Here is a 22,608-nt window from a genome sequence, read left to right on the forward strand (position 1 = left end):
ACATATTTAATAATCCTTTGTGTTAAATATAATACACTTGTTATGTTGCCTCACTATGTTCGTATTAGGATATTGCTACTCGTTCTGTGCCAGCTTTGATGAAACAAAGCTCACTACCCTACCGAACCAGCCAGTTAAGCAGGTACGTATTATATGTGTACACCCACATAAATAAATAAACATATATCTGGAGTCTTCTTCCAACTGCTGAAGACTTGGAGACTGGTGTTTATGAACCTACCTAGGAAATCATGCAAACAACACATGCAGGGGTACCATCTTTTTCTAGGTACCCTGAGCCAGACGTTTCTTACTGATATTCGATTATCAGTGCTTACAATTGTTATGTCACATCAGCTCAAAACCTCAAATCAGGATGGTCTTAATAAAAGAAGCGCAGGTGGCGGTTCTGACTGTAAGTGCACAAAAACTGCTGCAGTTTCCAAGAGGCGCAGGTTAATTTATTAACGGGATGGCTGATGTGATTTCTAAGGCACAGACTTCTTTTCCTAACATTTATTAAAAAAATGCATTCATAATATGTTTAAAGGGGAGGATCGCACTGAGGCGTTTGGCTAACACGATGAGCTCCTGAATATTTCCAGTATTAGATTTGTTTCTGGCTTTCCTCAGCCACCTGTAATGTACTTTACAGCAGCCATATGATCGGGACTGACTAAGCAGAAGCCAATCCTTCGGAGTGTGATTGGGCGTACCCCCCCTCCCCTCTCACTGGTGAACTGCTGATGTTGAGCATCCCCTGATGTAATGTTATCACACACCTCTGTAACCGATCAGAGGGCGTGAAGCGCCCCCCCAAAAGATGCATACAATCCACCAAGGCTGCCTCTGGGAGTGACGCAGAGGAAACACGTTTCAGGGCTGCTCCATCGCAACAGTAAAGCCAGCCTCCGACCTGGAACTAGTGGCTTGTCTGGAAAAAAAATCAGGCAGGAGTTTTGGGATTTCCAAGGTATACTAGGAACATATCGCAAAAGAATAATAATAATACGGTTAAAAAAACAGTATACAGCAGAATGTAAGCTCCCCTTGCTGGCTTCGAGTAACTGCTTTATTCCATTGCAATAAAATAATTAAGGCACCTCATCAGCTATTCTCACGGATTGGTGTGGGTACCTGGGGGTGCCCTAGCAGGCTGGGAAAGGCTGCTTCTGCTACCACCTCATCCACAAAGGAGAACGCTCGGGGGTACGGCATGACTGGGAATAAACCAAGGGATACATCCACTCCGAGGGGACCGTGGTGGCATCCTACCCTGTCCTTTGTCCCTTGTCCGGTCCTGCAGCATTGGATGAAACCACCTCTGCAATAAACAGTCTCTGTGGGGACATCGAGGCAGAAGAGGAATCGATCATTCAAGTCTTTCTGCAGCAGCGTATTGTCTTAACTCACATCGAGTTAGTTGGCTGCCTGCTGCATAAAAATGTAAGTGTGATTTTGTCTGCCAAACCTTTTTTTGTCAACATGCACTAGGAACTAAGTGGGGGCGGGGGTCTGAATACGTTTTGTGCACATTGTACTATACAGCTTTTTTTTGTATAATATGAGCTCTCAGTATTTTGTAATGTTTATCACTACTCTGCTTTGCTGATGCTGACAGTGTCTGCAGTGATTTCCATGATCTTTATCACCGTTGCCCAACCCCCTACTAGCATTATGAAGATTATCACCATCTGGGAGGTATTATTTTTGTTATTTATGTAAACTTGCTTGAGCAGCTTTTCTTGGTTTGGTTGAGTGCACATGCCCTGTGCTATAGACCCACCACAGTACTAATATGGGGAAGTTTAGGAAATATGCTCCTTTAGTTCGATTCTCAGAGCGTTTTCTGTGTGGCGACATGCGTGAATGGGCGTTCCTTCGTTGAAGGTTGTGGGTTAGGGCCGGCAACTCAGCACGTAAAAATCTACTGCCAATCATTAGCGGACCGAAGTTCCGCTGTGGTGACCCCTAACCGGGAAAAGCCGAAAGGCACAACAGTCTGCAAAGCAGGTGTTGTCTGTTTTTAGAAATAACTGTTTCGTTGCTGAACCAAAGTTTCGTGGGAAACGTGGGAAAATGGCTGTTGAAAAAAAGAACTGGTGGTGAGCATTTGATAGTAGTGTTTAAATGACTAACTATACTAAAAGACACCAATGAGCAATGACATGATTGTAGCTAATTCTTTTTAGGACAAGGACCGAGCTTTAAATGCAAGTTGTGCAGAACTGTGTCCTGCCAGGATTGCCAAGTCTTGTTTAACAGTTTAATGGTGGGGGCTTCTTAGAAACTGACTGCCATCTCTTCAATTAAACATTTCTAGCCACTACACTGTGGCTGACTTGAGGTGATGCACTTTAAATTTGCAATTATGAAAGTAAAAATAATCTGGCTAAGTAAGTGACTAGATCACAGAGAAAACAAAATGTATTTTGACTGCGTGCACTGGTGACTTATGATTTAACATTTTATATTTGATTTATTGTATTTGTTGATCTAGAAATCCTGGACTGAGCCCATTTTCAGCAGAGGCTTAGGGAGGAAAGCTGCACACAGATCAATTATTATAGCAGTGCAGAAAAAACAATGACATTAGTTCACTGAAACATTAGTACAGAAAGGATGTATATACCTTCTTGCTACATATGTATCTGTGCTATTTGCAAAAGTAATCATGGGAGAAATTAAATAACTTGTTTAGTGAGCTGTTTTTACATGTAGAAAGGAAAAGGTAAACACATTTTGCTAGTTTACTTATTAAATCATATTGTATTTGTAGTTGCAATGATTGCAGAAGGCTGAGAAATGTTTACAATATAAAAATAAAACATTGCAAATATGTATTGCTTACATATTCTGTAGGCATGGGAAATGCATTAGCTTGTTATGCTGTTAAGAAAATAAAACACACATAATGTATGTTATTTCTGCAGAACAGCTAAATTGAAAGCTTGATTGAAAAATGTGAGAAGGGGCTTTTGAGGAACAAGTTTTTATTGTTGTTTTGACTTGTAAGAATGGAGACAGCATTCCACTGTTTAGATATGGTAACATTAAAAGTAAGTTGCTTTGTTGTAGTTATTGTTGGTGAAAAGAGTGCAGGTAAGGTAAGAGTTTTCTGAATGAATATCAAAGTGTGTACCATTTAAAAAGAGAGACTATTCTAGTCTTCCAGACAAGTATACTGCTATTTAAAGTAGGCAAGTTTCAAGTGAATTTTAAATAAAATTCAAATTTCAAACATTACAATGCCTTGGAAAAAATGTAATGATTAGTCCTGATGGCATGATGTGGGGAAAATGTGGCTAGCCACAGGTGAGAGGTGGGACTGACCACATGTTATTGAAAAGTATGGTAATGTAAAGTAAGCTAGGACAGGAGATAACTTCTTGGTGTAGGTATCCTGGCCTGATCATAAAGTTTTTTTTTTTTTTTTTTTTTTGGCAGGAGGTATGATCTGATGACAGAATCCTGAAAACAGAGTTTAGGAGATGAGCATAGTTGTATGGGGATAGCCTGACCATAGCCTTAAATGTGTTTTGAAAGTCTAAAGTCCAGACACCAGTTTTGAAGATTTACTTAGCCAGTCTATAATTGACTGCAGATGTCAGTGAGATTGCTGTCATCGAAGTATGCCTATCGGTCATGTGCATGTTGAATGACATCAGCAGGTGTACTGAGGGATAGCATGTTATTAAGGAAATGGTATTGAAAAGAGGACCAGCAACATATCGGTGTGGAATACTAACAGGGAGCAAGTGTATGAAATCTGTTCATTTTGCACTTAAGTCTGACTCTGAAGATAACTGGAAAATGAGGGTGAGGCATAATTAAACAGACCTATCTATGGTGGCCAAATGACAGAGAAAGAGAATCATTTGCCCTGCTGAATACTTTGGAGACATCCTGGAAAACTACAACCACAGTCTTGCTTTAGTTAATTTTCTGCTTCATGCTATTAGTCAAGGATAGCAGAGCTGTTCCCATGATGTGGTTGGCTGGAACCCATACTGAGAGGGAGGGATTTGCTTACTAAAAATTAACTTAGGAACAATGGATAGATACATTCTTCTGGAATTTTGGAGTACACTGATCGCAGTTCTCTCTGTCAAAAGTTTTTTTTTTTTTTTTTACTCTGGCTAGGCTAGTAGCCTCTTTTCTGGGTGATATTTATACTACTAGGGGAAATTTAGCTGGAGCACAAGGGAACTAAAAATGAACTTAGGAACAATGGATAGATACATTCTTCTGGAATTTTGGAGAACACTGATCGCAGTTCTCTCTAAAAACGAACTTAGGAACAATGGATAGATACAGTCTTCTGGAATTTTGGAGAACAATGATCGCAGTTCTCTCTAAAAATGAACTTGGGAACAATGGATAGATACATTCTTCTGGAATTTTGGAGAACACTGATCGCAGTTCTCTCTGTCAAAAGTTTTTTTTTTTTTTTTTTTTTACTCTGGCTAGGCTAGTAGCCTCTTTTCTGGGTGATATTTATACTACTAGGGGAAATTTAGCTGGAGCACAAGGGAACTAAAAATGAACTTAGGAACAATGGATAGATACATTCTTCTGGAATTTTGGAGAACACTGATCGCAGTTCTCTCTGTCAAAAGTTTTTTTTTTTTTTTACTCTGGCTAGGCTAGTAGCCTCTTTTCTGGGTGATATTTATACTACTAGGGGAAATTTAGCTGGAGCACCAGGGAACTTCCCATACTGTTTGCATATGGGTATGCAATTCATTGTTACACTTCCTGTCTTCTGGTCCAGGCACGGAGGCGGCTCAGGGAAGAAGGAAGTCCAAAATCAAGTATGGAGGAGGAGGAAGGAGAGGTTTTTCAGGTTTTGATGTGAGTGAAGCTATTACTCGAACAGCTGAAAAGGTGAATATGGCAGAAAATGAGTCTGAAGTTATGTGGAGTGAGGAGAATGGAGAAGAGAAAAAAAAAGTGGAGGAGAGCTGAAAAAAATGCAAAAAGGAGTCAAAGTAGATATGGTGGATTCAGTGGAGTTGTTTCAGTGAAATTTGTTTGCAACAGATTCTGCAACACCTGAGTGTGTTGTTACAACCCACAAGTTGGGAGGGGTTGTGGGATGCTTATTTAAAAGAACTAATTGAACCGAGTGAACCAGGAAGTGAGAAGACAGTGTTGTGGGGAGAAATAATGGACAAAATTCAAGAAATAAGGAAGGAAGAAAATAAATCGTATGCAAAACAGTAAGAGAAGGTGAAAGAAGAGAAGAGAACAGAAGTAAGAAGAAAGCATTTTTGAGGATAAGTAGAAAAATGGAAAAGGAACTGGACAGGTATGAGATATGGGACAGCATCATTTCACCACTGGGTACTGAACCCAGAGAGGTAAAAGTATTTATTTGTATTAACAAAGGTACTTTTTGTGACATTTGTTTGAGGCAGCACAATGTATGGAAAAGTTCTTAGAACAATATGAAAAGAGAAAGAATGAAAACCCCTGGAACTTGTATGTTGTGTAGGCATTAAACAAATAAGCCAAAAAAAGAGTATTTATACAATTCCGAACTGATGTTGAAACAGATGATTTAAAAGACTATTTAAAAACTGTGTAGAGAAGTAATGGCCATTACTAAGATCTATGACAATAGAGGTTCATGGACTGGGGGGGTGAGAATGTCATGGACTGGGGGATGGGAATATGGTGTATTGAAAAAGCAAAATGATAAAATAATGCATTTGCCAAGTATAATTAATGTGGAGGGGAATAAGGGTTTAGTTAGATACTGGGAACAACCAAAGGCATGCTTTGTGTGTGGTAAAAATGATCATTTAATTAACAATTGTGACAAAAAGAAATGTTTTATTTGTGGTAGAGTTGGTCATGAAGTAAAAACGTGAGCAAAATGTATAAAGTGCGAAAAAATAGGACATTTGTGTATCGACTGTAATGCTAAGGAGAATTATACACAGGAAATAAAGTCAGACCAAGATAGGGACAATGTTTTAATAGATAATACAGAAGAAAGACAAAAAGAAAACATGAGTGAGGAAGATATAGGAATGTTAGCAAATGAATACATGAGGAAAACACAAGGAAAAGAAGGAGAGATGGAGGAAGAAGTAAGTAATTCAAGCGATGGGGAAGATAATGGATAAGAGTTAAAAGTAAAATAAGTTCTACTGGGAAAGAGTGAAAGAAAACACAAATTTAAAAATATAGGTATATGAGCAAAAGGAACAGAAACTTTTCCACAAGGTGAGAATCCTAGCCATTAAAGTGAATAGTATAAATAATGTTCATTGAAGGCTAGGATATTGGAATGGTGTAGCATGTTAGATATGGATATTATAGTATTAACAGAAATAAGAATAACAACAGAGAGAGGAAGAATACAAGTAAATGGATTATGGGAAGGTAAGGTTATATGGAACATAGGAAAAGAAAAGTGTTGTGGAATGGTAGTTTTGTGTAAAGATTGTATAGAAATTCTGGCTTACATGTTAGTAGTATCAGGCAGAATATTAATAATAAATATAAAATGGAAAAAACAAATATATAGGGTGATTACAGAAACAGAGAGAGAGATTATGTTTAGGAAAATACTTGATTTATATTAGTGCAAATATGCAAGAAGTAGTAGTGGGAGACTTCAACTGTTTTTTAAGACACAGACGAAAAGAAGGACCAGCTGTAAAAGTCATTTCAGATGTGATTAAAAGCGGTAAAATGTACTTATGGAAAAGCAAACATTGGACATACAGAGGGAGTAATTTGAGAACTGAAACTGATTATTTTATCATATCAGAGAGTTTAAGAATATTACATCAAGGAGTTAAAATTATGGATTTTACAGACCACATAGCAATCTGGATAGAGATTCAAGAAGAACAGGCTGTATAAAAATAAGTAGGGATAAAAATAATTGATGAATTGGAGTTAAATGAGTATGTAAAGGATATGATACGTCATGTATAGTTAGATCATATAAACATGAGAGGATTTTATAAAGACTGGGCAAGTTGGTGGATTAGTCTAAAAGAGAAATATAGAAAAGTACTGGAATGGCAAAGGACAAAAAGAATACAAGACAGTTGCAAATATAAGGAAATCAGTAACCATATATTTAAAAACATAGCAGACAATAAAGAAGGGTTTCTAAAAAGAAAATGCTATACAAAATGAAACGGGACAAAATTAAAGAAATGTTGTTCAAACAAAGATATTTTTTACAAGGAAGAAAAGAAGTAGCACCATACCGAAGTAAAATGGTTAAAGAAAAAGTAAGCATAATAAGAGAGTTAAGGAATGATGAAGGATGTATAATGAATACACAAAAAGAAATAATGCAGGCAGTAAAAATACATATTTTGGAATAAGTGGAACCTAAAAAAATGACTGAAGAAGATAATAAGAGAATGGAAGAAAAGAGTACAGTGGCAGAATTTTAAAAAGTGCTGAAAACAATAAAAGTAGAAACAGCTACAGGTTTAGATGGACTTGAAAATCTGATGTATAAGGACATACAAGAATGGCAAACAAATATTTTCTAGAAGCGTTGAATTAACGGTATGAAAGAGGGGTAAATGATGAAAAATACGGGAAATTATGGGAAATTTTGAAAGAATATAATATGAGGAATAAAGTAATCAACATTTTGAAATCAGTATATAACAAAAATAAAGTGAAATTAATTGGTTAATGGTTGGTTAAGTGAGACAATAGAAATAAAAAGTGGTATTAAGCAAGGCTGACCAGCAAGTGGTTTACTAGCCATTTTCACAGTTTGAAAGATATTAACTGGAAATTTTATCCATTTGTTAAGCATCTGTTTGTTTGCTCTGATTTTCCCACCAAGAAGTGTATCATACAACTGATTTGTTTGTAGTTTAAAGCATTCTCTAGAGTCTGCTTGCTCTTTTTTTTTGTTTAAAACTTTTATTTAGTGACTCACTGCTGTTTGTCTGCTGTGGTAAACATTTCTGTAGTGTTTTCTGCCTAAAATAGTGCAGCTAGTAGCTGTAGCGTAGTCCAGACTCAGGCTTGTTGTTTCTGGGCCTGTTTGTTTGTTTGTTGTGGCTGTGTGTTCAGTTGTTCTCAGCACATTTTCCAGGACATCTTGGATTATAAAGGGCCCTTCTGCACTCTAGTGCTGATTGGTCCCTGGCTAGTAAAGGATGGCTGGGCTAGGGCTTGGAGTAAACACCTCATTGTTTTTTATGAGCTTTTTTAAAGTTGTTTTAGGTTTTAAACTTCTGGTATTTAATCCCCAACCCTTGAGTGGGTTTCTGCTTGTTTGCTCATTGCCTAGAACCACAGACTGCCGCACAATTGTGCGCTACACCCGAACAGATAACTTTAACAGTTTTTCCCTTAGATACAGCTGTATCCCAACAGTGTAGTTCCTCATCTTTAGCACACTTGTAGGCAAAGAGGCTAGATTTCTGTGTTACTAGACTCTTCTATTTTTTTGTGGTATTTAAACCCCATGTTTGAGCTGGTTTGGGCTTGTTTATACATCACACACTACAGCTGCACTGTTTTTAACCTATTGCAAGGTATTCCAGCTCCAAATTTTCCCTTAGTAGCACTTGTGTGAACATTTAGTAGGATTCCTCTTAGACCTTCCACCCTTACCCCCATTTCTGTCTGTGGCCTCTCTCCCTCAGATTCTGACTAATATGGATGGACAATTCCCTATTATTTCTCCTGCCAGTCTGGTTGATACGGGCATCCTGAGACAGTGTAGCAACTGCCTCATGTACACGGACAGCCCTCTACTACTACTACCACCTAGAAACGCAATTTTTGAGAGATTCAATTACATTAGGAACCTGGAGTCTATGCTCTCTCCCTCACAAGCCAGGATATCTGATACAGAGAAGGTTGTCGACACAAACACCACACCTCACACACCACCCACACCTACACAACACTCACCCACATATGTGGAGGTCCTCAACAAAAACATAGACAACCAAAAGAGACTGCTGAGGCAAAAACACACGTGAACTCCACTGCTTACCACACCACATTTAGTCCACACACCTGTGTCTCACAGCCACTAAGGCCTAAACTTAAACCCAACATATTAGTCATAAGAGACTCCATTGTGAGGCACACATACATGCCCCTCACCAGGCTAGATAAGGAGAAAGCCGCAATTAGTTTTTTGTCAGGTGCCAGAATCTTCCACATTACCCATGCACTCAAGTCTCTCAACAAGAGGTACTGTTATGATTGTGTCATAGTCCACGTTGGTGTGAATGACTTGAGATTTACCTCTCTGGACTATATGAAGAGAGACATGACCGAGCTCACTGAATATGTGTCCCAGGCAGGTATGTTCCTAGCCTTAAGCAGCATTCTACCGTCACCCAGAATGATGCCTCAATACAAACAGAAAATTATTGACATTAACAATTGGCTTAGTTTCTGGTGTCATTCCAAGGGGATCCAGTACCCGACAGCCTGGGAAGACATGATCAACAGATCACGATACTTTGCCAGAGATGGCCTGCACCTGTCTCCCTTGGTCTTCAGACTTCTTGGAAAGGCTGTTGCCTCCCCCCATAGTGCTTTTTTTAGGCAATTCCATGAGATCAAAACTACCAATATGAAAACTTCATCAAAATGCAAATTAAAGGTTGTACTGCTAAATGCTAGGAGTCTAAACATGAAACTGCACTCATTACAAGCATTCTTAACCCTGGAAGACGCTGATATTTGTGCATTCACAGAAACCTGGTTTAAAGCTGCGGTGGTGTTTCCATATTCATAAAGGATGCACACACCTAGTAGCCCAACATAACACATGTGAGATACTTCAGGTGCAGCTAACACTGGGTAAGACAGCAATTCAGGTCATAGCCAGCTATGGGTCCCTAACCATGTCGCAAGACTCACACTATATGTTCCTAAGCACCATGGAGAATATTAAGGTCCAACCTAACACTCCTTATACTGTGTGACTTCAACTACCCCTCCATTAACTGGGAAAACTACACATGTACCAATACACTTGCCCAGTGTTTCTTGGAATTCATTAATTCCAATGCCGTGGACCAGCTCGTTTTTACCCCCACTAGAGGTAGCAACATCCTTGACCTGGTCTTTACTAACATGGGCACCATTGCTCTACACCAATAGTCAACTCCTTCCTGGTTAGATCTGACCACAAACAAATCATCTTGGAAATTCACCCCCCCCCCTGCAAAGGTAACCACCATGAAAACTTCTCCAATGCTAACTTTGGGCTCCTATAAACAGAGGTGGCTAACTTCACGGCCCCCATGCAAATGGAGATCAGTTGCATGACTGCCGAATCATACACCAATGCACTGTACAAACATGTACACAAATGCATGGATCTCGCCATACCCAATAGAACCAAGACGCTCTCCTCCAAAAAAGGAAGCCAATCTGGTGGTCCCCTGCCATAAACAAACTCTACAACAGAAGGAGGAAACTGATGCAGAATAAGGTGAAGTCCCAAGCCTGGAAAAACTCCCTTATTAGCCTCAACAAAAAGTTGAGATCCCTAAAACAACACTGTCCAAGGCCAAGAATACAGCTTCTATGGAACCTGACAATATCCCTGGCTGTGTTCCACATGAACTACAGAGTAAACTGGCATCTCCCCTGTGTGCCCTGTTCAATCATAGCCTCACCTCAGGCTTTGTCTCTACCGAATGGCACACTGCTACAGTCATCCCTCTCCACAAAGGAGGAGTGACTGCAGACCCTGGGAACTATCACCCCATTAGCCTGATGAGTCTGATATACAAAGCTATGGAACACATCATCATGGACCTAATAAAAAAGGATATATGGAATCTCCAAACTCTGGATCCCACACAGTTTGGTTTTGTAAAGGGTAGATCATGCCTGCTCAGCTTGGTCAACTTGTTTGAGTCAGCCCCGGAGCTGTGGTTGAAGGCAAGGTGGTTCATACAGCCTACCTTGATGTGACCAAGGCCTTTGATACCATTCCCCATTCAGGAATCATAGAAAAACTCACTAAGCTAGGCATCAACCCCTATATCACTAGGTGGGTTGCAAACTGGCTCACAGGTAGAACCTCAAAAACAAAATTGAACACAGTTACGTAAAACCACCAGAATTTATTGCAGCAATAAATTCTGGTGTTTTTACGTAACTGTGTTCTATTTTGTTTTTGATATTTTACTTTGCGTATCGAACGCAGCGCACCACAGTGTTTTGTTTGATCACAGGTAGAACCCACAGTGTGAAAGTAGCTGACTCCAATTCAGACTGCCGACCAGTTATGAGTGGAGTCCCACAGGGTTCGGTCCTGGGTCCTCTCCTGTTTGGTAGCTACTTCTCTGAAGTCCAGGCCAACATGAAGGGACTCTGACAACAAAGTTCACAGATGATTGCAAGTTGGGAGCTATTATTAGCTCCCCAAGTGATGTTAACATCCTACAGAAAGGCCTGACTGAGACCAATGACTGGTGTCAGAACCATGACCTTAAGCTCAATGCGAAAAAATGTGTCATCATCCCCTTTGGCAAAAACCCGGTTCCCATGAATTAACATATCGATGCGTTATAGGATCTGGGAACACAGGTTGACAGCAACCTCTCTTTTGGCCACCACATTGCCACTGTGGTCAGAAAGTCCTTCTATGTGGCACATCTCATTACTAAGGGTTTTGCATCCAGGAAGAAAGAGGTCATTGGCTCCCTCTGCTCTTCCCACATAAAGCCAGTCATTGAGTACAATGCCCCATTTGGCATGTACCTCACTAAATACCTGCAGCAACTGAAGAGGCAACAAAAGTATCTCACAAAGAGGATCGTAGGCCTTAGACATTTGTCCTACATGGACAGACTAAAAGAACTCCAACTATTCTGTGTCTCATATAGCCTACTTAGAGGCGATCTCTGCTTGACTTACAAAGCTATGTCTGACCCAGCTCTGTTAGAAATGCTACATCTGAAGAAATCCCAATCCCTCCACACCACACACTCCAGAGACCTCAACCTCATTACCACAATCAACAGAACATGCTGGAGGGACAGGTTTATAAAACAGAGACTGCCCATGCTATGGAACAGACTTCCCATATATGTCAAGCAGAGCACCTCACTGGGCCTCTTCAAGAGAAATCTTGATGAGTGGATGGGAAATAGAAAATTCACCCCAGGGATCACTCCAGTGGCTTTACTTGACAGAGGCACTGGGAACTAAGGTTGGGTGACACAATGCCAGGATAATCCTATGGGCTAGGCTTGTAAAGGCTCCAGGGCCATTAGCCTAGTTCACACCTATGAACCTATGAGAGCACCTCAGCCATACCAACTTACTCATCCTATCATACATTCACACCCAAAACCATGGGCAGCAAAGTAAAAGGAGGTGGAGTTGCAGGGTCTATATTATAAAATCAAACGTTTAGGTTGTCATACACCTAAACATCAACATCTAAACAGCGAAAGCTGAAAACCGCGAACGGCCACTTCCGCACATATTTTCACAGGTAAAATATTTGCTTGGTCGGCGGACAGGAAAACAAACTTTCAAACCCTAATCAAATGGGGGGCTTCACCCCCCACACCCCCCAATGTGGGGGCTGTGCTCCCCACACCTACCCTAACTAAATATGCCAACTCTGAGATTGCTCTACATTGGGGAAAAGGGCAAATTACCGATAACGGTCAAGCAAATTTTTTCCCTGTGAAAAAATGTGTGGAAGTGGCCATTCACGGTTTTCAGCTTTCGCAGTTTAGATGTCGACGTTTAGGTGTTTGACAACCTAAACATTCGATTTTATAATATAGACCCGAGTTGCAATATATATTAAAGACATATACACCTCCAGGCTGTTCAAACAGTATGATGCATGGGAGACACTCCAGGTGCAGTTAACCATTGACACGACCCCTATTCAAATTATAGCTAGCTACAGGCCCCTAACTTTGACTCAAAATACCCACTTCACCTATCTGGACCTCTTCAAATCTATCAAGATTCAACCCTTTACCCTGATCCTGGGTGACTTTAACTATCCAGCCATAGACTGGAAGAACTACTCATGCCAAAACACAAATGCTCAGAGATGCCTTGATTTTGTCAGTGCAAATACTTGACCAGCTGGTCGACACCTCCACAGGAGGTGACAATATCTTGGACTTGGTATTAACCAACATGAGCAACCACTGCAGCATCCTTACAGTGTCATCCTTCCTGGTAAGATCCGACCACAAAGTGGTCACTTTCAAAGTCACCATCTCCCCTGACCCTTGCCCAAGCTACGGTCAAACAAACAAAATCTTCTCCAAAGCTGATTACAACCTCCTGAGGGAAGGTATAAAAAGTTTCACAGCCCTCTCCCCTCCACAAGAACTGGCAAATATGTCCAAACCTACACCAAGGTACTATTCAAGCATTTATATAGCTGCATGAAATCAGGAATGCCTGACAGGACAAAATCCTCCTCCTCCTCAAGGAAGAGTAAACCTGTCTGGTGGAAACCTGCAATAAACAAAATCTATAATAAAAGGAAAAAATTGCTGTACAGGAAAAAGAAGGAGCAGCTGCCTAATTGGAAGCAATTTCTCCTTACCCTGAACAAGCAAATAAAAGCACTAGTGAAATCCTGCAAAGCAAACTTTGAGTCCAAACTGGCCACAACTACTAAAGACAGTCATAAGACCTTCTTCACATATGTCCACAATCTTAAAGGAAGCACTCAGATCTGCTCAGAACTGGTGGTCAAGGACACCACATACACAAATGCTGTAGATATAGCCAATCTGCTGGCAGACCGTTTCAGTGAAAACTTTACCCCTCTGTCCCCCCATCCGTAAATCAGGGCATCCTCAGCACATGCCCCCTCCCTTTATCTCTTGGGAGCAAGTCATCACTGCCTGTCAAAGGCAAAAAGTAGAGTATCCATGGGACGCAATAATATTTTATTTTTTATTTATTTATTTTATTTTACATTTGTTGACCGGGCTAGTCTAACTGGATATATGTCCATTTTCAGTAGAGGCCCGGGGAGAAAAGCTCGAAGAATAGGTAGTAACCAAACATAGAATATATACAATAGTAACATGATAATGTTATACATTGTTTTGATTGTACATGAGGATAAATTTGCACAGAGTCTAATAGCTGAAATTGAAATTTGAGAAAAAGCAACATATGAGAGAAAATCAAAAAAAGAGTTACTTTTTTTTTTAATATACTAGAATGAAAAATCTCATTAGGTTATCTTAGTTGTTAATAAGGTAGGGAACAAAGAACAGTAGAGTAGAGCGGTATAGAACAATAGAGTAGAGAAGTATAGGGAGTACAATGGGGGGCATAGAGGTATCAGTCTGGGTTAGAGCAAGGACAGAGCCAATGTATTTTAATATATTCTTTCAGGTGTCCCAGGCTGCATCCTACATGAACTCAGGCAGGAAGTTGAAGCACCATTAGGCACCCTGTTCCACCAAAGCCTGAGTACTGGCTTCATCCCAGCCGAGTGGAGGACAGCCACTGTCATCCCTTTGCACAAAGGAGGAGCGTCCACTGATCCAGGAAATTATAGACAGATCAGCCTAACTAGCCTGATCTGCAATTCCATGGAAAGGATTATCATGGGCCTCATTAACAAGGACATTGGTAACCTCCAAATACTCGACCCCACACAGTTTGGTTTCGCCAAGGGGAGGTCATGCCTGTTAAATTTGGTTGACTTCTTTGAGACAGTCGCCAAAGCCATGGACGAGGGGAAGATGGTGCACACCACCTACCTTGACTGGCCAAAGCCTTCAATACTATTCCCCACTCAGGTATAATAGATACATTCTGTCAACTAGGCATCAATCTATATGTTACCAGATGGGTAGCAAACTGGCTCACTGATAGAACCCACCTAGTCAAAATAGGGGAAGCTATCTCAAACAGTAGAACTATAATGAGTGGTGTACCCCAGGGATCAGTCTTGGGGCCTCTATTGTTTGGGATATACTTTTCTGAGGTACGGGCTAAAACCAGTGGGCCATGGCTGACCAAGTTTGCAGATGACTGCAAGCTGGGCGCTGTCATAAATTTTCTAATGTTGTGGACAACCTCCAAGAGGGTCTCGCCCAAACAAATGACTGGTGCCAGAAACATGACCTCAAACTGAATGCCAAAAAATGCATCATCCTCCCCTTTGTGGAGAGTAACATCCCCACAAATTATCACAGTAATAACAAGGTCCTAAACACGCAGTCAGTCATGAGGGACTTGGGCACCCAGATTGGTAGCAAACTGACTTTTGACCACCATATTACCTCAGTTGTATGGAAAGCTTTCTACATGGCCCACCTCATTAGTAAGGGTATCTCATCCAGACACAAGGAGGTCATAACATCCCTGTATTCTTCCCTTGTAAGACCCATTATTAAGTACAATGCCCCTTTTGGCATGTACCTCACAAAGCACATGCAACAGCTGGAGAGACCACAGAGGTTCCTCACCAGGAGAATCCAGGGCCTCAAACATCTACCCTACACAGATAGGCTAAAAGCCCTGTCCTCAGTCTCATACAGACTTCTCAGAGGTGATCTCTGTTTGGCATACAAAGCAGTCTCAGACCCCACCTTGATGGGACTGCTGCATATCCACAAGTCAAGCTTGAGTAACCCACATGCATAACTTCAACCTGGTCTGTGACATCAATAGGACTTGTTGGCATGACAGATTTGTGGCCAATGAGACTCCCCATTTTGTGGAATAGGCTCCCTGTCTACGTCAAGCAGAGTACCTCATTAACCCTTTTTAAGAGCAACTTGGATAACAGGATGGGGAACAGAAAATACACCCCTGGGATTCCACCTGTGTCCCTGCTGGACAGGGGCATTGGGTGCTGACTTTTCGGAACATGGGCTAAATTCTTGGCTAGGCTTGTAAGGACCTCAGGGCCAATAATCTAGGAAGTTTCTATGATCCTATGAAATATGTATTTCTACAATGAAATATATATATGGAAAAAGGGAGAAAGAACAGACATAAAAACTGAAGACCATTAGTATTAAACAATGTTGATTATAAGACTTGTATGAAAATAATAGAAAAAAAAGAATAGCAAGTAAGGTTAATAAATTACTAAATGAAACATTCTTTGGAATAAAAGAAATGGGAAGTCCAGAACTTTTAATGATAATAAAAGAATTGGTAGATGCAATAAATAGGGATACAGAATTAAAAATATTATTAGGAGATGTGTGTAAAGGATTTGATAAGATTCAGCATGAAGCATTATGGGAAATTATGAAAGAATATAATATGAGAAATAAAGTAATCAACATTTTAAAATCAGTATATAACAAAAATAAAGTGAAATTAGTGGTTAATGGTTGGGTGAGACAATAGAAAAAAAAAGTGGTATTAAGCAAGTATGTCCAGCAAGTGGTTTACTATTAAAATGTGGAATGGCAGTTACGCAAAAGTGGGATGGTCGAATGCATGTTTTCCAGTTTCCATATTGCCGATCCGGAAATGTTCGCATCCACATTAATGAATGGTAGTGTGCATTCACTAATATGGGATTGACATTCTGATAACAGATCGCACTACAGTGGGGATCTGGAAAATCTGTGGTTAACATTTCCTGCATTTTGGTAATTCTGTATTACCAAATTTGGAAAACGAATTTGATCAAAATGTGGAAAAATGTTTTGATTTTCCACATTTTGCAAGTTTTGCTCAGTAAGTAGTATTCTATTTCCATTGGTTATGAATGCAGTAGTTAACCAAGATAAATTTATTACTGGAAGAAGCTAAATATTGTATACCAGAGGGAATTCAGATTCCAGTAATGTTCTCTTATGCGGACAATCTAGTATTAGTTGTGAAAAATAAAGAATGGATGAGCACAGCTATTAAGACACTTGGCAAAGAATTAAAGGAGTTAGGCTTGAATATTAATGAGGACAAGAGTAAAGGACTGCGGTTTTCAAAAAAAGAGGCGTGCAGTTTAATAACGAAGAAACAGAAATTATGGGAATAAGGTTTGGTAATGAGCAACAGAGTGACACAATGTAAATATTTGATACTTAAAATAAGGAGTATTTGTATATTTTGGAGAACATTCAAACTTACATATAGGAAAAAAGCATGTTTACTTATTTCAGTAATATTAGGTAAGATGGCCACATATAGCACTTGGACTTATGATACCACTGGAATATGAAAAAGACTTAGGAATATGCTATTTACATTTATATGGGGATCTGGACAGAACCCTATTAAAAGAGGAGTTATTTATGTTACAGAAAAGGCAGGAGGTTTGGGTTTGATAAACCCAATTGTATATATGTAGCCTTACTGAATTTATACAAACTATTGATAAGAATGAAGGAAAAAGGAAATTATTGATAAAGATTATAGGGAAAAATATATAGAAATATGGGAAGAGCTTAAATGTTTAAAAAGAAGTAAAATAATTGCTTGTACAGAAATGAAACTATATCAAGAGAAACTATTAGTATGGAAGATTGATTTAAAAATATAGATAAGGTAGGAAAGAATGGTATGAAAATATAATGGGACAATTTTATTATGTTTACTCCTGGAAGCAATTACGAGAAAAAGAGTGAAAGGTGTAAAAGCAGAATGAAAAGATATGAAAAATATGTGGAATATTCAGATTTTTGTGGAAGTTCTCTATAAATAGGCTTCCAGTAAAGGTAAATATGCCATATGAAGCTGTAAAAGATGGAATCTGCATATGTTGTGGGGAATTAGAGGCCACAGAACATGTTTTCTGAAATGTAAAAAAGTAAATCAATTATGGAAATAAATATGTGACAAAAATGTTTAAAAGGAAGGATTGAAAAATGTTAAGTGTGTAAATATGGATGTGATAGAGTACGGATACTATGAAAATATGAAACAAAATGATATAGATAGATTATATAAAAATTGTTTTGTATAATCTGGATTGTCTAGAATGAAAACATGAATGAGATAAAATTTAATGGGAAATGGGTTCTGTCAGAAATTCTGAAGAAAATAAGATTTTGCTTATGGAAAAAAGAGCAGGGGAATTGAAAGCTTAAAATGTTGAAATATGTGAGGTAATAGTATATAATTGTAAATAAGTTGTAAAATTTGTATATAGAATGTATATATTGTATATTGTGAATTTTGTTAAGGGACCCCTACTGTTTTCAATAGGTGCTGTGGTCCCAGAAGCAAACAGCTTTTAAAAAAGTTTCAAAATACAGGAATGAATATGCCAAAGTTGAATTTGTTAAGTGCTTTCATTCTGGTAGTGCTCTGTGGACTACATCAGAACTTCGTAAGCTTTTCCATGAAAGTAAAAAATGTTTGCAACATGGTAATACCAAAATGCAATGGACTATATACTCTGGGGAGAGAAGAAAAATGAACAAGCTTGTTGTCGTATCACTCTGGAAGCCAGGAATAAATAAGAACTGAGGGAATGAGCCATTAGTTGCTGACTCTCATTTTAGATAACATCCAAGCTGAAACTGTTAAATTTATTCTCATAGAAACAGAATGTAATCATAATCCTCATAGAAAGAAATGGAATTGTAAAAGGACCTTGAGGATTTCATAAAAGGACTTCTGGCAGAGCATTTACTCCATCACATAGAGCAGGTTAAACACCAACTCCTGCAAACCTCTGGGACATCTGAATGAAGAAGTCTTTTCGTGATTGTGAGCTCAACATGCTGCAAACATTTTTTTTTGTTTTCATGGAAAGGCTTAAGAAGTTCTGTTGAAGTCTATGGAACATTATCAGGTTGAAAGTACTTAATGTATTGACCTATTGGCATATTCTTTACTGTATTTTTTTTGCTAGAAGCTCTGTTCTCCCTTTTCTATTACTATACTACTACACATTTAAGGGTGATCACTGTGGTTCCAGAATTGGGGGTGGAGCCATAATACTTATAAAGACAGGTCACAAAGCTCAACATATAGATTTTTCTAGTACTGTGATTGATGGTTCTGCTACTCAAGTATTCATATAGCTCTTTTCTGGTAGGTAATACTGTTAAACTAGTGTTTGCTTATACCCTTTCTGACCCACTAAAAATGGATAGTGTCCAAGCCTAGTTTCCTAATAGTTACACTGGTGGCCAAGATGATAAAAAGACAGACATGTAGTCTAAACCATGTTCCCTCTTTCAAAGAGGTGACCTGGTCAAGGGAATGATAGATTGCTTGTGCCTAAGTTTTTACTTCTTTCACTGAGGTGGCTTGATCAGGGTTAAGACAGAGGGACAGACAGATAATGTGTTGTTTCCTGTCTCTCACACAGAAGTAACTTGGTTAAATAAAAGAATGAACTTTCAGTGACTAAGCAAAATTTTCTAATTTCTTCAATGGTGTCTTGATAGAGACTAATATGGGCAGCTAGTGTCTAAGTCATGTTTCACCATCACTGAGAGATGACTTCATTAATACTATGGTAGACAGTCAGTGCATAAGTCATGTTCCCTCTTTCTGACTGAGGTGATTTGGAAATAAGTCAAGGGAAGTGCTGTCTGTAATGCTTCTACTCTGCCACTGTCCTCTCATGCAGGTGAGCTTATTGAGTGACTTATATCCTCACTTAGTACAGCAGCAGTTAGCAGCAATAGAACAGAGTACGTTAGAAAAATGGGATAAAGTTGAGGTACAAAACATGTCGCCATTATCATAGAGGTTACCAAGGCATCCTTATGATAGTAATGGTGGGTATTGCCAGAATAAGGTAAGTATCTTAAGGAAAAAGAAAGGGAGGGAGGGGAAAGAAAGGTGTATAATTATTAGTACCAAGACTAAAAGAACAGGCCTCATCTCTCATCTAGTGACTGCCTTAGTGCGTTAGAGGAAGATATGTTAGTTGTAAATTGTTTCAGGTATGGATGGGTGGAAACTATGAACGTGTATTGTGAATGAGGGGTTGATGGAGAGAGATGAAGTAGAGTAAGAGGCAAAATGGGTAGAAGGAATGGTTGTAAGAAAGAAAGGGGAGGACATAAGAAATAGAACCACAAAGTACCTATTGTAAAAATAGAGGGAGCTGCATGCACTTTAATAAGGGAATTAGGTGCATATGTAGTTACAAGACTACTGATCAGTGAGGATCTTTAGAAGCCTAGCTCCACATTTTCATTAAGTGGTTAGCCCCTAAACTTTAAGTTAGAATAACCCAGAGCTTGGTTGAACATTTGCATGTTAACCCTAACCATACAGGGCAAGGGTACTAAACCAGTGGTGAATTTGCAGATTCCCATCCCTTCATACGGGTTACATTTGGATTACAGTATTGGAAGTACTTTGCTTTATGTGGAGAAGACCATTCCAAAGAAGTGGTATTTTCTGTGATACATCTCTGTCCCTCTACCATGTTCCATTTGTATTGCAGAAAAAATTAAGATCTCTTGGGTGGGTGATTATTCGGCCTTTGGACTTGCTAATGCATAGTAAATCATAGAGGATAGGCTATGATAGCCTGTGTACATGATGCAGAGAATGGTGCTCAGTATTCTATATGATACTGAGATGAAGGACAAGGCTCTGTGGCAGTCAGAGTATGATTTAGGCCCTTTATTTTCTTGGTGAGAAAGAGTTGTGGTCATTCATGGTTTAAGTGTTTGGACAGGTACATACTGAAGGGGACATTATACTTCATGATTGGCCTAATAAGTGCTGAATGCAATGGAATGATCACATCCCTGTCTCTTGATGACATAGCCTTACTAATAAGCTGCACAATGGAAGAAGAACTCTCTCTCCTTCAGCAGTGGATACATGGTACTCAAAGGACAGTTTGCTGTACACACAGGCTCCCATGTCCCTAACTACTGAATCATTTCAGGCGTGTGTTTTTGATATAATAACTACAGGAGACATGATGCTTAACAGAGGAGAGTATTATACATTTCTTGGCATTTAGTTTTAGTCCATGGTTTTGAAACCAGTTGTTTGTTTGGGAGAAGCCCTCTTAGAGGATCTTGTTGCTCTCTGGAAAGTTTATAACAGAACCAAGTTTACATTCATCCACAAACTTGGTCAGCCAAAACCCTTTAGATTAGCTTTGACCTCTGTGAAGTAAGTGCCAAAGAGGAGTGGCCCAAGGACTGACCCTGGGGTGCCTCACCAGTGACAGGCATTTTGGAGTAGGTGGAGCCACCAACCCTAATTTCATGGGGTCTATGTGTGAGCCAATTTGCTATCTAATTAGTTACATAAAGATTAACATTTAGCTGGGGCAGCTTATCAACAGTACCTGAGTGTGGAATGGTGAAGCATCTTTGGGACTCATAGATATGAGTCCCAGATATGATAACCATACAAGAAAGCACTATTCCCACCATCTGGAAAATCATCTTAATTATCCCCCTACACAAGGGTGGAAACTCCATAGAATATTCTAACTATCGTCCCATAGCACTACTTTTGCCATTAGCTAAAATAATGGAAAAGTGCATGCACAGACAGTTACTAGACCACCTACTCCAGAACAATTTACTGGCCAATTCTCAACATGGCTTCAAGCCTTTCCACAGTACAACAACTGCACTCCTATCCTTCACTGACAGCATCAATAAAAACCGTAATAACAATCTTCTCTCTTCAGCACTTTTCATCGACCTTTCGAAAGCATTCGACATGGTCAGCCACCACTTACTTCTCAATATTCTAAAATCCTTCTCTCTGAACACAAAGACTATAAAATGGTTCCAGTCCTACCTTGATAATAGACAACAGGCAGTGCTATGGAACAACAACCTCTCATCCCATCTCCCAGTTACCCTAGGTGTTCCTCAGGGCTCTATATTGGGACCCTGTTTTTCTCAATATTTATCAATGACCTCACCCTAGCTATTCCTTTAACTAATTGTGTACAATGCACAGATGATTTGACAATAATCTGCTCAGCTAAACCTCAATCCCAACTACAGACTCTAACTCAGACAATGTTCAATAAAACAGAAAACTGGTTTCTACAACGCTGCCTCCTCTTGAACCCCCCAAAAAACAAACTCCTCCTCTTCACTCCTACCTGTAAATGACTCCCAATGAACTTTTCAGTCTTATCCAATAATGGTACACTCATATCTCCTGATCCAACAACTAAACTTCTAGGGGTAACCATTGATAACAACCTGAACTTTGAAACCCATATCAACAATACCATAAAAACTGTCAACAGGAAACTATCCTCTGTAGGATAAAACCCTTTCTCTTCCCAATAGCCAGAACCACTGTTGCCAATTCCCACCTTATCTCCACACTTCTCTATGCTTCTTCCATATATACTAACTTGTCAAAAATAACCTTAACAAGCTATCCAACACTTACAATAGCATTGCCAGATTTGCTACTGCTTCCTCCTTTAGGACCCATCACTGCCATAACCTGAAACAATTAGGCTGGTTAGAGCTTCTGAATCAATTTCACTTTAAACAACTCACCATTGCGCACAAAACCCTTTTCCAACCTACCAATACCCCAATACTTGCTAGTCTCATTACCCAATATAAGAACATTTCAACTTTACGCTCTTGTAATAAACTACTTGTATCAACATGTAAATCTAATAACATGGCAGGAGATGCTCTGTTCTCAAATCCAGTTGGAAAGTATTGGAACCAACTCTCCCATGAACTT

At 39.3% G+C, this 22,608-nt stretch overlaps 1 protein-coding gene across 1 annotated transcript in view; it reads left to right on the forward strand.

Moving 5' to 3' along the window:
• Window positions 1-547: 547 nt before the first annotated feature.
• HECW2 (HECT, C2 and WW domain containing E3 ubiquitin protein ligase 2) overlaps window positions 548-22,608 on the forward strand; it is a 2,117,141-nt gene continuing 2,095,080 nt past the window's right edge. Inside the window, exon 1 of the mRNA XM_044060621.1 lies at window positions 548-1,446. The gene's annotated coding sequence lies outside the window, so the exon portion shown is untranslated. The remainder of the gene's footprint in view (window positions 1,447-22,608) is intronic.

This window comes from Protopterus annectens, chromosome 2.part0 (genome assembly GCF_019279795.1).
Source record: "Protopterus annectens isolate FY-2018-M chromosome 2.part0, PAN1.0, whole genome shotgun sequence".
NCBI classification, from domain to species: Eukaryota; Metazoa; Chordata; order Ceratodontiformes; family Protopteridae; genus Protopterus; species Protopterus annectens.